At 42.7% G+C, this 15,476-nt stretch overlaps 1 protein-coding gene across 1 annotated transcript in view; it reads right to left on the minus strand.

Annotated features, from left to right (window-relative positions):
• The window catches only part of LOC112119378 (UDP-N-acetylglucosamine transporter), a 31,978-nt gene that overhangs the window by 11,727 nt on the left and 4,775 nt on the right, over nucleotides 1–15,476 (minus strand). The window lies entirely within an intron of this gene.

A 15,476-nucleotide genomic window follows, 5' to 3' on the forward strand; every position in this document is an offset into this window, starting at 1 on the left:
ACAGCACAATAGTTACTAACTACATTTACAGTAACTCCAGTTATAATCAGTGTTGATGAACCTAATCCCTCTACTGAAAATTCATCTGTTTGTCAAACAATGTCAAATGATGTAGCCTCGAGAAAGGTCAACACTGAAACTACAGGTGTAACTTCAATTACATCATATCAGTAAGATGAAAAGAACAAAAATCCAATTCTGCAAATACATCAGCAAGTGGCAAAGCCTAAATGCCCTGTCTAACGTATGAAAATTCACTGAAGCTAATACTGATTATACCAGTGAAGCTGAATCAGCATCAGGAATCATAAAGTATATAGGCCTCTGGCTACTATCATCACTTTAAGCACTGTATTTATCAGATCTGAGCTAAGCAGCACCTAGTACAGAAAGCAAGATAAATGATTAGGCCTGTTTTAGGAGAACTAGCAAAATGCTTCGTGTTAACAAGGAAATCCAGAACAGTATCACTGGAATTAAGTACATGATAGTTACCTCATTTTCTTCTACTCCTCCCAGTTATTAGTTATGAATGCTTACCATACAAATAGATTCATACAGAAGACACATCAACTTTACATTCCATGGAAAATGTACCAACTACAGCATTCACTATTTGTATATTGAACCAAAATCATAATACTTTAAAAAAAGATTAAAAAAAGGGAAGTCCATAAGCATACAAGTAGAATAAACAAAGAGTAAAATTCAAGACAAGTCCTTCTGGTCCACATTTTTAAGTTTCTGTGCTTGATATATGCAATACGCAATGCATGCACAAGGTGGAGAGGTTCACATGCACACACAGGTGATATATAAAGCTTGACTTGCAAGTATCAGGCATCGTGTGTAAAGCTGAACATGTAGAAAATATGCAAGTACCTTTGAAAATTTGCACCTGAAATTAAAGCTATTTTAAAATGACTGCAGTTCTGTGCCAAAATATATTTTATAAAACTAGTTGTTCTTTCCCAGATCTGCACAGCTGTATTATTAATATAATTCTGTCTTATATAGATATGGTGTCTCAGAGCTTAGATGGATTTTTTCCAGGTAAGTATGTAAAGTGGCTATAAAATGTGGGTACCTAAGGAAACAACAAAAATTTGACAAGATTTGTAACCATTCAGCCACAGATGGAGATTAACTGCATTTCTGTTCTCTGGGCACTAAGATTATTTGTAGCATGTAGTATCTGGCTGCATACATTTTTGTAAAAGCCCATTTGTACTGTTTGTGCTATTTACTGGAATAAATCAAGTAGAAAAACTTCTGGAGTAAGAGGTAATACAAGACTACTGGTGTTGAAAATTATCTGGTTGATCATCAACCAGAATTGAGCAATATAAAAGCCCTATGTTCTTTGCAGCAAGTCTGACCTCAACACTGTGGCAATCAGGTACGGTAGTCTGAAGATTTTTTAGCAGTTTTAGATAAATGCAAAAACTGAATTATTTAACTAAATATGAAAATGAATGACAGTTACTACAATATCATTTATTTACATAATTTTATATTAAATTCAGTTTTATGCTACTCCAACATTTTTATATCTTCAATGCATTGGAGATGTACTGTTTTAGAGAAGATGTTAAGGTAAAGCTGAAGATTTCTGCACTTGGAGTTTTTGACACCTGGAATGGTGTAGAAGGCAGCATTTCAGTTTGTGAGATAAGCACATTATTCTTAGGCTGTCTACACAAAGAAAATTGGATAACTTTCCACCTGTGGTAGCAATGGTGGAGGCTATACAGTTGACAAACACCTGACTCCCGTCTACACTACAGCCTTCACTGTTGCTGGCATAGTGAAGCTACATTGATGGTGAAACAGAGGAGCTAATTTTCCCAGTATAGAAGAGACCTAGTATTTCCCCGTTTTATTTTCATAGGTGTGGGATTACAGCGTGTCCACGTTGTATCAGATTGCTTCTTCAGCCAGCAGATCTTAGGGCTGAACCCAGTAGTATTGTATGAAATTAATTTCATATTACATTGTATGAATTCCAAGCCACCATATTTTCTTCTTCTTTTTTTGGATGAAGGTGATCTTGCATATTAATATGAGAGTTTTGCCAATTCTCATTTTCATTCACACCAAACAATTCCTCTTACCTTCTACCGTACCCACCCTTTCTTTTAACAAGGTGTATTTGGGATCTGGTTACACAATCACCATTAGATGGTTAAAGAGAATATGTGTTTCTCCTAAAATACATTTACAGATAAGTTTTTTTTCAAAACTTTTAAAACTCACAATCAAAATGCTTCTGAACAAATTCCTTTGAAATAAATACATATAAATTAGAATAAAGATCTTTGCAGAACTTCTGTATTCTGGGAACTAGCAAAGCAATACTGAAATATAGGTCATCCCTACAAATGGAGTTTTGAACAGTGCTCTGAGATGACCTTTAAAATGGGTCATAGTATCGGTAAATACTGCCCATTTCCATTTATTGAAACACATCATTTTATTAAGTAATTTAAAAATAGCACTAATGGTTTAGCCATGATGATTGTCAAGTTAATATTCAGCATCACAAATACCATCACAAAAGCTTTTCCATTAAAACAAAACAAACATACACTAGACAAATGTGAAAAATACATACAGAAATATTGTTTTGTAGTACAATCTTCTGTTCATTAGCTGCCATGATTCCGGAAGACAGAAATTTTAAGATGGTAACATTATTTATTTAAGCTTGCCTCCTTAAAATTGGTCACAAATCCTTGGGTTATTTTTTTCAACCAATTCTCTCTCTCCCCCACCCTATACCCCTCCTTCCAAGCAGATTTTTAAACTGGATAAAGTGTCTCAAAAAGATAGTAGCAGTAGAATGTCATATTTGCATTTCATAATTCCCTGAAGAAGCCACAGAGTTTTACAAATGATGCAAAAAAAAAAAAACCCCAAAAACCTAAGAGGAAAGATTGTTCTCGGAGCTAAGAGTTGAATTTAGGATAGACTCCATGAAAAGTGGCCTCAGCAGTGTTCAGCAACACAGGTTTGTACACAATAATCACACTGAATTCTAGGTGGTAGAGCTGGTGCTATATATCAGATAAGTCACATGCCAGGAATTGTGTAACAATTGAACTTACATATTCCAATAAATCACCCACTCATTCACCTTTGAAACTCCCCAGTAAGTTTACTAGCTTTGCTTTGTGTCTTTCTTCTTATTCTTTTCCAGAAGGATCACATATCAACTTGTACAACTCAGTGCAAACTTGGACTTGGATCCATTGAAACACAAATGGGTACTGAACTTTTGAGCATCTGAATAGTTTCATTGGCTTCAGTGGGACTACTCACATGCTTGGAGTCAAGCATATGCATAGGGGAGTTGCTAGGCTGGAGCCAGAGTGCTCAGTTGCAAGACATTAAAATAGCAGTGGCTGCCAGGAGCACCTAAGGCAGAGGGAGGGGCTAATCAAAGCTAGGAATTTGGTGGCATAGGTACTTTGCCTTCATGAGGGAAAAAGTGTGTTTTTAACCCTGTGTAACATCCTAGCATACACAAGGCAATTCACAGTTTTCATACGTTAGCTGGTTGAGGAAAACCAGGCTCCCGCCAGGGTTTACCTCAACCAACTAACATGCTAAAACTAAAAATGCATTATCTACACTAGGATTTTAATAAGTGTTAAAATCATACCTTTCTTCCTTTGCCATACAGTGCATTGGTCTCAGTAGCCTCCCCACCCCCCCAACTCGTTTTGCAGGAGCATCAAGAGGCTAGAATCCTCCACAGAATTTCCCAGAAGTGGCCCTTCAAAAGGCCCCCAACATCCTTTAGGAAGGAGGGACTCAGCAGCAGTTTCATGTCCGAGTAGTATGGCCTCATCAAGTGTTTTATATGTACTCTATCCAGTTTAATGAGCTATACATTGTTTGCTCACTAAAGGTCAATTCCTGTAGAAGATCTGCAGAAAGCTCCAAGAGCATTAAACCAGCACTAAGTGCGAGTCCCAGCTGCAGAGATGCTGCACAGGAGAACTTAGTCCCTCCTGCATGCCATAGAACAATGATATGTGATGACTCCCCATACCATACCACTCAAAGGATTTTGAAAGCAGGGGCATCAGCAGCAATTCCATGACTTGCCAACTTCAACTGGAGGAGAGTGCAAAGGCTGTGGCAGTTGCTGCAGTAGCAATGTGAGCACCTCCACTGGTGCTATACAGCTTAGGAAGGAATAAGATTCTGTCCTACCCTGATCCTCACAGAAAACCCCCGAAACAAAGCTTATTTACTTACACTTTCCACAGGAATGAACATTTGGCCTACTGTCTATCAGGAAGCTCAATACTCTGCGCTCAGCTCTGCTAGCTCTCACAGCATTTCTTTCTGAAACGCTGAAAAAGTAGTGAGGCCTCTCCTGCTGCAAACCTGTTTTTTATTGTTACACAAGTATTTTGTGGGGGAAAATTAGAAGATAAATTGTTTTGGGAAATATATCTCAATGATGTGAATGCAGGCAGGCTGATCCTTTTTTGCTGGGTCATTTTCAATTTGGCCGCTACGGAGAGAGAAATCATATATGGAGGAGTCAGTACAAAATAATCCTGGGTTCTATTTTTGGCAAGAACTAAACAACAACGACTACAGTTGACCACGATTATCCAAATTTCAGTCATCTGACTCTGGGCTCCTTGCTCCTGTGTCTATCAGTCACACTGACAGCATTCTGATTATCCAAAATTATTCAATATCCTCCATTAGATTTGAATATTTCAAGCTGAATTGTTGTATTCCTCTTCCCACACCTACTACAGCTCACCTACACATCATTTTGTGAAACTTCTCCAGAAAGGCCAGCTTTACAGTCTGAGAAACACTGTTTCAGGAATAATAAAAAGAGAAGTGGTGAGTGCAAGAAGAGAATACTGAAACAAGGAGTGCCCAAATGAAAAGATAAGAGAGAAAGCATTGTGACAACATTATATACGCATGCCAACATTATACGCATGACTGGAATAGTGGTATAGAAGGGTGCAGCTTGCTCAGGAAGGACAGGTAGGGAAAAAAGGGAGGAGGTGTTGCCTTATATATTAAAAATGTATACACTTGGACTGAGGTTGAGACAGAAATAAGAGACAGACTTGTTGAAAGTCTCTGGGTAAGGATAAACGTGGTAAAAAACAAGGGTGATGTCATGGTAGGGGTCTACTACAGACCACCAAACCAGGAAGAAGAGGTGGATGAGGCTTTTTTTAAACAACTAACAAAATAATCCAAAGCACAGGACTTGGTGGTGATGGGGAACTTCAACTACCCAGACATCTGTTGGGAAAATAACACAGCAGGGCACAGATTATCCAACAAGTTCTTGGAATGTATTGGAGACAATTTTTTATTTCAGAAGGTGGAGAAAGCTATTAGGGGAGAGGCTGTTCTTGATTTGATTTTGACAAATAGGGAGGAACTGGTTGAGAATTTGAAAGTGGAAGGCAACTTAGACTCATAGACTTTAAGGTCAGAAGGGACCATCATGATCGTCTAGTCTGACCTCCTGCACAATGCAGGCCACAGAATCTCACCCACGCACTCCTGTAATAACCCCCTAATCTATGTCTGAGCTATTGAAATCCTCAAATCATGGTTTAAAGCAGGGGTAGGCAACCTATGGCACGCGTGCCAAAGGCGGCACGCGAGCTGATTTTCAGTGGCACTCACACTGCCCGGGTCCTCACCACCGGTCTGGGGGGCTCTGCATTTTAATTTAATTTGAAATGAAGCTTCTTAAACATTTTAAAAACCTTATTTACTTTACATACAACAATAGTTTAGTTATATATTATAGACTTATAGAAAGAGACCGTCTAAAAATGTTAAAATGTATTACTGGCACACAAAACCTTAAATCAGAGTGAATAAATGAAGACTCGGCACACCACTTCTGAAAGATTGCTGACCCCTGGTTTAAAGACTTCAAGGTGCAGAGAATCCTCCAGCAAGTGACCCGTGCCCCACGCTACAGAGAAAGGCAAAAAACTCCAGGGCCTCTGCCAATCTGCCCTGGAGGGAAATTCCTTCCCAACCCCAAATATGGTGATCAGCTAAACCCTGAGCATGTGGGCAAGACTCACCAGCCGGACACCCAGGAAAGAATTCTCTGTAGTAACTCAGATCCCACCCCATCTAACATCCCATCACAGGCCATTGGGCATATTTACCACTAATAATCAAAGATCAATTAATTGCCAAAATTAGGCTATCCCATCATACCATCCCCTCCATAAACTTATCAAGCTTAGTCTTGAAGCCAAATATGTCTTTCGCCCCCACTGCTCGCCTTGGAAGGCTGTTCCAGAACTTCACTCCTCTGATGATTAGAAACCTTCGTCTAATTTCAAGTCTAAACTTCCTGATGGCCAGTTTATATCCATTTGTTCTTGTGTCCACATTGGTACTGAGCTTAAATAATTCCTTTCCCTCCCTGGTATTTATCTCTCTGATATTTTTATAGAGAGCAATCATATCTCCCCTCAGCCTTCTTTTGGTTAGGCTAAACAAGCCAAGCTCTTTGAGTCTCCTTTCATAAGACAGGTTTTCCATTCCTCGGATCATCCTAGTAGCCCTTCTCTGTACCTGTTCCAGTTTGAATTCATCCTTCTTAAACACGGGAGACCAGAACTGCACACAGTATTTCAGATGAGGTCTCACCAGTGCCTTGTATAACGATACTAACACCTCCCTATCTCTACTGGAAATATCTCGCCTGATGCATCCCAAGACCTCATTAGCTTTTTTCACAGCCATATCAAATGCCGTATCAAATGCCTTACTGAAATCGAGGTAAATTAGATCCACAGCATTTCCTTTGTCTAAAAAATCTGTTACCTTTTCAAAGAAGGAGCTCAGGTTGGTTTGGCACAATCTACCTTTTGTAAAACCATGTTGTATTTTGTCCCAATTACCACTGACCTCAACGTCCTTAACTACTTTCTCCTTCAAAATTTTTTCTAAGACCTTGCATACTACAGATGTCAAAGTAACAGGCCTGTAGTTACTCGGATCACTTTTTTCCCCTTTCTTAAAAATAGAAACTTTGTTAGCAATTCTCCAGTACAACCACTGAGTTTACAGATTAATTAAAAAATCTTGCTAATGGGCTTGCAATTTCATGTTTAATATTTAATATTCTTGGATGAAGATTATCTGAGCCCCCTGATTTAGTCCCATTAAGCTGTTCGAGTTTAGCTTCTACCTCGGATATGGTAATATCTACCTCCATATCCTTATTCCCATTTGTCATCCTGCGATTATCCCTAAGCTCCTCATTAGCCTCATTAAAGACTGAGGCAAAGTATTTGTTTAGATATTGGGCCATGCCTAGATTATCCTTAATCTCCACTCCATCCTCAGTGTTTAGCAGTCCCACTTCTTCTTTCTTTGTTTTCTTCTTATTTATATGGTTATAGAACCTTTTACTATTGGTTTTAATTCCCTTTGGAAGGTCCAACTCTACATGGCTTTTGGCCTTTCTCATTTTATCCCTACATGTTCTGACCTCAATAAGGCCGCTCAATAAGGCCGAACCTGCCGCGTCAGCAGGTAAATAAACTGGCCCGGCCTGCTAGGCTGCTTACCCTGGCGAGCCACGTGCCAAACGTTGCCGACCCCTGGTCTAGATAATACTTAGTCCTGCCTTGAGAGCAGGGGACTGGACTAGATGACCTCTCGAGGTCCCTTCCAGTTCTATGATTCTATATTACACAGATGAACAGGCAAAGTACAATGCAAGTAATCACTCATGCTAACAAGTCGTGGGAAGCAGAAAGGGGCCAGTTAAAGTTACAAATGACTATAACAACACTAAATAAAACTAACTGATTTACCATGAAGTTTCCTGCCAATTAACTGAGCTACCAACACTAAACATCATACTACTGCAGTAACTCCTCACTTAACATTGTACCGGTAGTTATGTTCCTGAAAAATGCAACTTTAAGTGAAACCATGTTAAACAAATCCATTTTCCCCATAAGATTTAATGTAAATGCGGGGGGTTAGGTTCCAAGGAAATTTTTTATGGGCAGACAAAAGGCATTATATACTGTACAGCACTGTACTGTACTGTGGTTGGGAAGTGTCCCTGGCTTACCCCACACAGGCACAGCCTGCTGCAGGCAAGGACGCTAGGAAACACTTTCGCAGCAGCAGCTTCCCCAGGAAAGAACAGGCACCAACTTTGCCAGGGGATGCTCCAGGCCCACCTCTTCCTGTCCCCGCTCCACTCCAGGCCCACCTCTTCCCACCTCCACTCCGGAGCAGCCACATCCCTGCTCGGAGAGTAGCACAGAACTGTCAGAAACCACGAGCCCCAGCGCCCAGGACATCACGGTGGCAATGGGTCACGTGGATATTGTGGAACGGCGATTCTGGGCCCGGGAAACAAGCACGGACTGGTGGGACCGCATAGTGCTGCAGGTCTGGGATGAATCCCAGTGGCTGCGAAACTTTCGCATGCGGAAGGGGACTTTCCTGGAACTTTGTGAGTTGCTGTCCCCTGCCCTGAAGCGCAATGACACCCGGATGCGAGCAGCCCTGACTGTCCAGAAGCGAGTGGCCATAGCCCTCTGGAAGCTTGCAACGCCGGACAGCTACCGGTCAGTCGCGAACCACTTTGGTGTGGGCAAATCTACCGTGGGGGTTGTTGTGATGCAAGTAGCCAACGCAATCGTTAAGGTACCGCTCTCAAAGGTAGTGACCCTGGGAAACGCGCAGGTCATCATAGATGGCTTCGCCGCGATGGGATTCCCAAACTGCGGTGGGGCTATAGATGGGACTCACATCCCTATCCTGGGACCGGACCACCAGGCCAGCCAGTACATTAACAGAAAGGGCTACTTTTCAATGGTGCTGCAAGCACTTGTGGACCATAGGGGACGTTTTACCAACATCAACGTCGGATGGCCGGGCAAGGTTCATGACGCTCGCGTGTTCAGGAACTCTGGTCTGTTTAGACGGCTGCAGGAAGGTATTTACTTCCCGGACCACAAAATAACTCTTGGGGATGTGGAGATGCCTACAGTGATCCTCGAGGACCCAGCATACCCGCTAATGCCCTGGCTCATGAAGCCCTATACTGGCACCCTGGACACAGAAAAAGAACTGTTCAACTACCGTCTGAGCAAGTGCAGAATGGTGGTGGAGTGTGCTTTTGGCCGTCTCAAGGGGAGATGGAGAAGCTTACTGACTCGCTGTGATCTCAGCGAAACCAATATCCCCATTGTTATTGCAGCTTGCTGTGTGCTCCACAATCTCTGTGAGAGCAAGGGGGAGACCTTTATGGCGGGGTGGGAGGTTCAGGCAAATACCCTGGCTTCAGATTACGCCCAGCCAGACAGCCGGGCGATTAGAAGATCCCAGCGGGACGCGCTGTGCATCCGGGAGGCTTTGAAAGCTAGGTTCCTGACTGAGCAGGGTAACCAGTGACTGTTAAGTTTGTGGACACAGAAGCTCAACCTGCCCCCGTTTCTTTACCCAGTTTATGTTGACTATCCTCTCCAGCTACATAACCCCTTCACCCCCTTCCCAAAAAATAAAATCAGTTCTGTTTTGTTAATGAACACCGTTGTCTTTATTACTGTTTTTGCGGGAATGTTTTAAACCGGGGACGCAGACTGTTGCGGGGGGCGGGTTTAGTGTTCTGATGCAAATGATGCTTCTAAACTCCAGGAATGACAGGCTCCGCAGTGGTGGACTGGTTGTTTCAACGGAGCCTGCCAGCACTCCTGGGCGGGACTGCGTGTATGTGTCGGCTAGGTGACTTTCTGGCAGGGGGAGGAGGGTTACAGATCCCCTGCTGCATGGCTCTGTGATCCAGGATAAGGACCGCTGCATAAGATCAGTAACTGCCGTCCCCCGCCACAAAGTCACAGAGCAACCCCCCCCTCCCCCCCACAGAACATGAAAACCACCTCCCAGACTGACCAAGGTAACTAGTGACTGCACTGTGTATGTGTCCTGATGCTGGACCTGCCCCCGCCTCTGTACCCTGCTAAAGGTGACTGTCCTGTCCAATTACCAAGCCCCTTCCCTCCCTTCAGACAGACTCTCCTCCAAAAGAAAATCATGGAAACAGTAATTAAGAGAAACTAATATTTTATTATGAACCACACATGAAACGGGGGGAGGGGGGAAACTTGTGTGAGGTGGGTAGGAAAGGACTTTTCAAATTTTGAGCAGTCTGCAGGGGTTGACTGAAAGTTTTAACGGCCCTGCCGCCCCTCCTTCTTTGGACTTTGGGTGAGGGGGGTGTGGGACTTGGTGGCGGGGGAGGGCGGTTAGAGATAGACTGCAGCGGGGCTCTGTCCTCCTGCCTCCGGTCTTGCAGAACATCCACAAGGCGGCGGAGCGTGTCCGTTTGCTCCCTCATTAGTCCAAGCAACGTTTGAGTCGCCTGCTGGTCCTCTTGACGCCACCTCTCCTCCCGTTCCATGATTGCTCGGTGCATTTGGGACAAGTTCTTCCTCCACTGTGTCTGCTGGGCTGCCTGGGCTCAGGAGCAGCCCATTAGTTCTGAGAACATGTCCTCACGTGTCTTCTTCTTCCTCCGCCTAATCTGCGCTAGCCTCTGGGAGTGTGATGCCAGGCTGGGTTGGGAGACAGTCGCAGATGTGTCTGTGGGAATGGGAAAAAGGGAGTGAATTCCTGAGACAGATAAATTTTGTTGTGAACAAAGAACATAGTCTTTCTCTGTGAACAAGACCATGCACTGCACCTCTCACATGCGCACTCAGGACAAGGTCGAATTTTCGGCCCTCGCCTTCAGTGCCTGGGGTCTTGCACTGCCGATCTGAGAAGCGGGGCAGGACACCTGAACTTCTGTAGCAGGCAAACATGGTAAGCCGTAGACTTGTGGCTGCTTAAAACTGTAATAGTAGCACTGGCCTCCTTTCACATTGAAAGCAATGCCAGTCTCTGCTGGCAGCAATCAGGCTAGCATGAACTCTGCCCCTGTCCCACCCCCTCGCGGCTGTCCCAGGGAAAGATCCCTGTATGCTGCCCCTCTCCCTCCACCGCGTGGCTGTAAAGCAGTCCCAATACCAACATTCCCCTCCCTAATTCAAAGCAGGGCATCATGAGCGACATCACCCTCATGAGGATCTCGGACAGCGAGAAGGAACGCATGCTTAGGGAAAGCATGCAAAAAACAGGGCCGTATGCTGCCATGCTCTGCCGTGCGATGATCCCAGAATACTTGATTGTGTCGTGGCGGGGAAACGTCTCGTACCATGGGGGACCAAATAAGATCGCCCTACCCAGGAACCTGATGAACAGGCTGGAAAGGTACCTCCATGAGACCTACGAAGAGTTCTCCCATGAGGATTTCGCGTCAATCCCCGGCCATATAGACCGTATTTTGGTGTAGCTGCACTGGCAGGAAGTAAAGAGTGGAGCGTCTTTGGCTGGAGAATCATGAAAAACCGGACATTGTTTGATTTTTTTTAAATAGTTGGGACTAAATAGTTAAGCGCCTAAGGCAAAGAAATCATGAAAAACACATTGTTAATATTATAAATATTCCAGTTCTGTTAAAAATAAATGTTTAGATGTTTAAAGCACTTACTGCTTGATCCTTCCCCTGATTCTGTGTCCGGGCTAACGGCTGGGGACGGTTGGTAGGGGATCTCAGTAAGGGTGATGAAGAGCTCCTGGCTGTCGGGGAAATCAGCGGTGCCAGTGCTGTCGACTGCCTCGTCCTCCTCATCTCCTTCTTCATCTTCCCCGTCCGCTAACATGTCCGACGAGGAACCGGCCGCGGACAATATCCCATCCTCAGAGTCCACGGTCAGTGGTGGGGTAGTGGTGGCGGCCGCACCTAGGATGGAATGCAGTGCCTTGTAGAAACGTGATGTGTGGGGCTTGGATCCGGAGCGTCCGTTTGCCTCTTTGGTTTTTTGGTAGCCTTGTCTCAGCTCCTTGATTTTCACGCGGCACTGCGTTGCATCCCGGCTGTAGCCTCTCTCTGCCATGGCTTTTGAGATCTTCTCGTAGATCTTAGCATTCCTTCTTTTGGAGCGCAGCTCTGAAAGCACGGACTCATCGCCCCACACAGCGATGAGATCCAAGACTTCACGATCAGTCCATGCTGGGGCCCTCTTTCTATTAGATTGCACGGCCATCTCTGCTGGAGAGCTCTGCATCGTTGCCAGTGCTGCTGAGCTCGCCACGATGTCCAAACAGGAAATGAGATTCAAACTGCCCAGACAGGAAAGGGAATTCAAATTTTCCCGGGGCTTTTCCTGTGTGGCTGGTCAGAGCATCCGAGCTCGGACTGCTGTCCAGAGCGTCAACAGAGTGGTGCACTGTGGGATAGCTCCCGGAGCTATTAGCGTCGATTTCCATCCACACCTAGCCTAATTCGATATGGCCATTTCGAATTTAGCGCTACTCCTCTCGTTGGGGAGGAGTACAGAAGTCGAATTTAAGAGAGCTCTATGTCGAACTAAATAGCTTCGTGGTGTGTACGGGTGCAGGGTTAATTCGATGTAACAGCGCTAAATTCGACATAAAAGCCTAGTGTAGACCAGGCCTTAGTGTCTTGTTCTCAGTTATAAAATGACTAATACAGTACTCAAAAGCAGCCCTATAAAGATTATGAATATTCTTGCTCTATTCTTCGTATCATACATAAGTATTTCCTTACTTTTATTATTAGCTATCATCCATTTGCAGTTCCTTTAACTGTAATTTTCTGTCAGGCCCTCGGATTTATATATAATAATTCACAATTTTAGAGTCTACATCTCACAAAGGCCTCATCAGGAATTGCAGCCACACTGTATTTTTGAGGATAAAGTCCTTAGGGACCTAGGCAATGTAAACTACAGTAGGTCAGCACCTCTCTAATTCAGTCTGGAAGTAAAGCATGCTGGTGACATCTTCATAAAATTCTGTCTACACATAAGGGTGCACTTAACATTGGCAATCACTGATGCATCCTCAAAATGCTCTAGTATTGATTGAACCAGGGACATTTAAAAAAAAAAGAATAGTGAAGGCATATTCATTTCCATTTTAGACTTTAATCCTGCAACACATACCATGTGGGCATACCCTGGGACTCCAGGCAGCTACACGTTTTCGCCCACCAGTACCAGCTTGCAAGATTAGGGTCTTAGTCTATGGCTGTAGATCACAAACGACAGCATAGAGTAAACACAAAGCGTGTGTTAACACTGTTTCATGTGCCGTAACAGAGAGCTGGAGTAAATGTTTAAACTACTTCGTACGGATTCACAAAAATGTTTGGCAAGAAAATATCTTTTGTTACTATCCTATCTATTTTTCTTTTTTCTTTTACTGAAAGTTAAATTTTAAAATAAATAAAACAGTCTCAAATTGTTTCTATTGTTACATTTTCAGCCTTCAGAGTGACAATTATCTGCTGCACTCAGGATGGTTAAAAACTAAATTCATTTGACATTTCCAGGGTTGAGGCTCTTTTAGAACGTAAGCGTTGAGTGAAAGGACGTTCTGCTTCAGTGGAATGTTAGTGGCATTTGACTATCAGTGTGTTTTTGCACAGAAAAAAAAAATCAAAACAGGAAAACATTTAATCAAGACACCTGCATTTCTGCAAAAAGTGAGATTGTAGAGAACTGCAGATTCAGGACCTGAGTAAAGCAGAGGGCAAGTTTAACTATGGTTCAAGTTCTGCACCCCACCACAAGATATTAAAGAGAGTTAATAAAAAAAGGTGAAAACGTTTGTAAATTCTTTCAAGTTAAACAGGTTTGTGCATACCACCTGTGTTTGCATTTCCGGAAAATGGAAGACAAAAGAGGGACATGAACTGAGTTGTTAATAATCAAGGGGTAGCCGTGTTTTTGTGGATACAGACTAACAACAAGGAGTCCGGTGGCACCTTAAAGACTAACAGATTTATTTGGGCATAAGCTTTCGTGGGTAAAAAACCTCACTTCTGCAACAGAAGAAGTGAGTTTTTTTACCCACGAAAGCTTATGCCCAAATAAATCTGTTAGTCTTTAAGGTGCCACCAGACTCCTTGTTGTTTGAGTTATTAATGCCACAGTTGAGAAATATACTACAGAGGGAAATGTTATTAACAAGACTTCGGCAAACAAGGAAGGGAAAATGAAGAAGAAAAACTGAGTGGAAGCAAACCTATCTGAATTCTACTAAAAACTGATGCAATGCACAGAGTATGAAGCTTCTGGTACATACAATTTGAAGCATCCATTTTCAAATGCTATTTCTCTGTACAATGTCATATGTGCCTTCTCTTTCTTCCTAAACTCCAGTCCAGCTCTGACATTTTACTCTTCCGCCCATATTAGATAACATGAATACGGGCTATTTAAAATAACAAAACTAAAATTTTTCGTATGATGGTTCTATTCCTTAAATCTTTTTCAGTAGCTAAGTGTATCAGAAAGTCTTTCTGCACAAGATCTAAGGGTTCAATAAAGTATATTAGGGCTGTTAAGTGATTAAAAAAATAATCATGATTAATTGCAGTGTTAAACAATAATAGAATACCATTTATTTAAATATTTTGGATGTTTTCTACCTTTTCAAATATATTGATTTCAATTACAACACAGACTACAAAGTGTACAGTGCTCACTATATTTATTTTTGATTACAAATATTTGCACTGTAAAAAACAAAATAGTATTTTCAATTCACCTAATAGAAGTACTGTAGTGCAATCTCTTTATCATTAAAGTTGAACATACAAATGTCGAACTATGTACAAAAAAATAACTGCATTCAAAAATAAAACAACGTACAACTTTAGAGCCTACAAGTCCACTTGGTCCTACTTCAGCCAATTGCTCAGACAAGCAAGTTCGGTTACATTTGCAGGAGATAATGTTGCCCACTTCTTGTTTACAATGTCACCTGAAAGTGAGAACAGGCATTTGCATGGCACTGTTGTAACTGGCGTGGCAAGATATTTACGTGCCAGATGCACTAAAGATTCATATGTCCCTTCATGCTTCAACCACCATTCCAGAGGATATGCATCCATGCTGATGACGGGTTCTGCTCGATAACGATCCAAAGCAGAGCGGACCGATGCATGTTCATTTTCATCATCTGAGTCAGATGACACCAGCAGAAGGTTGATTTTTTGATTTCCTTTTTTGATGGTTCAGGTTCTGTAGTTTCCGCATCTGAGTGTTGCTCTTTTAAGACTTCTGAAAGCATGTTCCACACATCGTCCCTCTCAGATTTTGGACAGCACTTCAGAGTCTTAAACCTTGGGTCGAGTGCTGTACCTATTTTTAGAAATCTCACATTGGTACCTTTGCATTTTGTCAAATCTGCAGTGACAGTGTTCGTAAATCAAACAACATGTGCTGGGTCATCATCCGAGACTGCTATAACATAAAATATATGGCAGAATGCAGGTAAAACAGAGCAGGGGACATACAATTCTCCTCGAAGGAGTTCAGTCACAAATTTAATTAACACACTATTTTTTT

This window comes from Terrapene carolina, unplaced genomic scaffold (genome assembly GCF_002925995.2).
Source record: "Terrapene carolina triunguis isolate 2854851 unplaced genomic scaffold, T_m_triunguis-2.0 Scaffold210, whole genome shotgun sequence".
NCBI lineage: Eukaryota > Metazoa > Chordata > Testudines > Emydidae > Terrapene > Terrapene triunguis.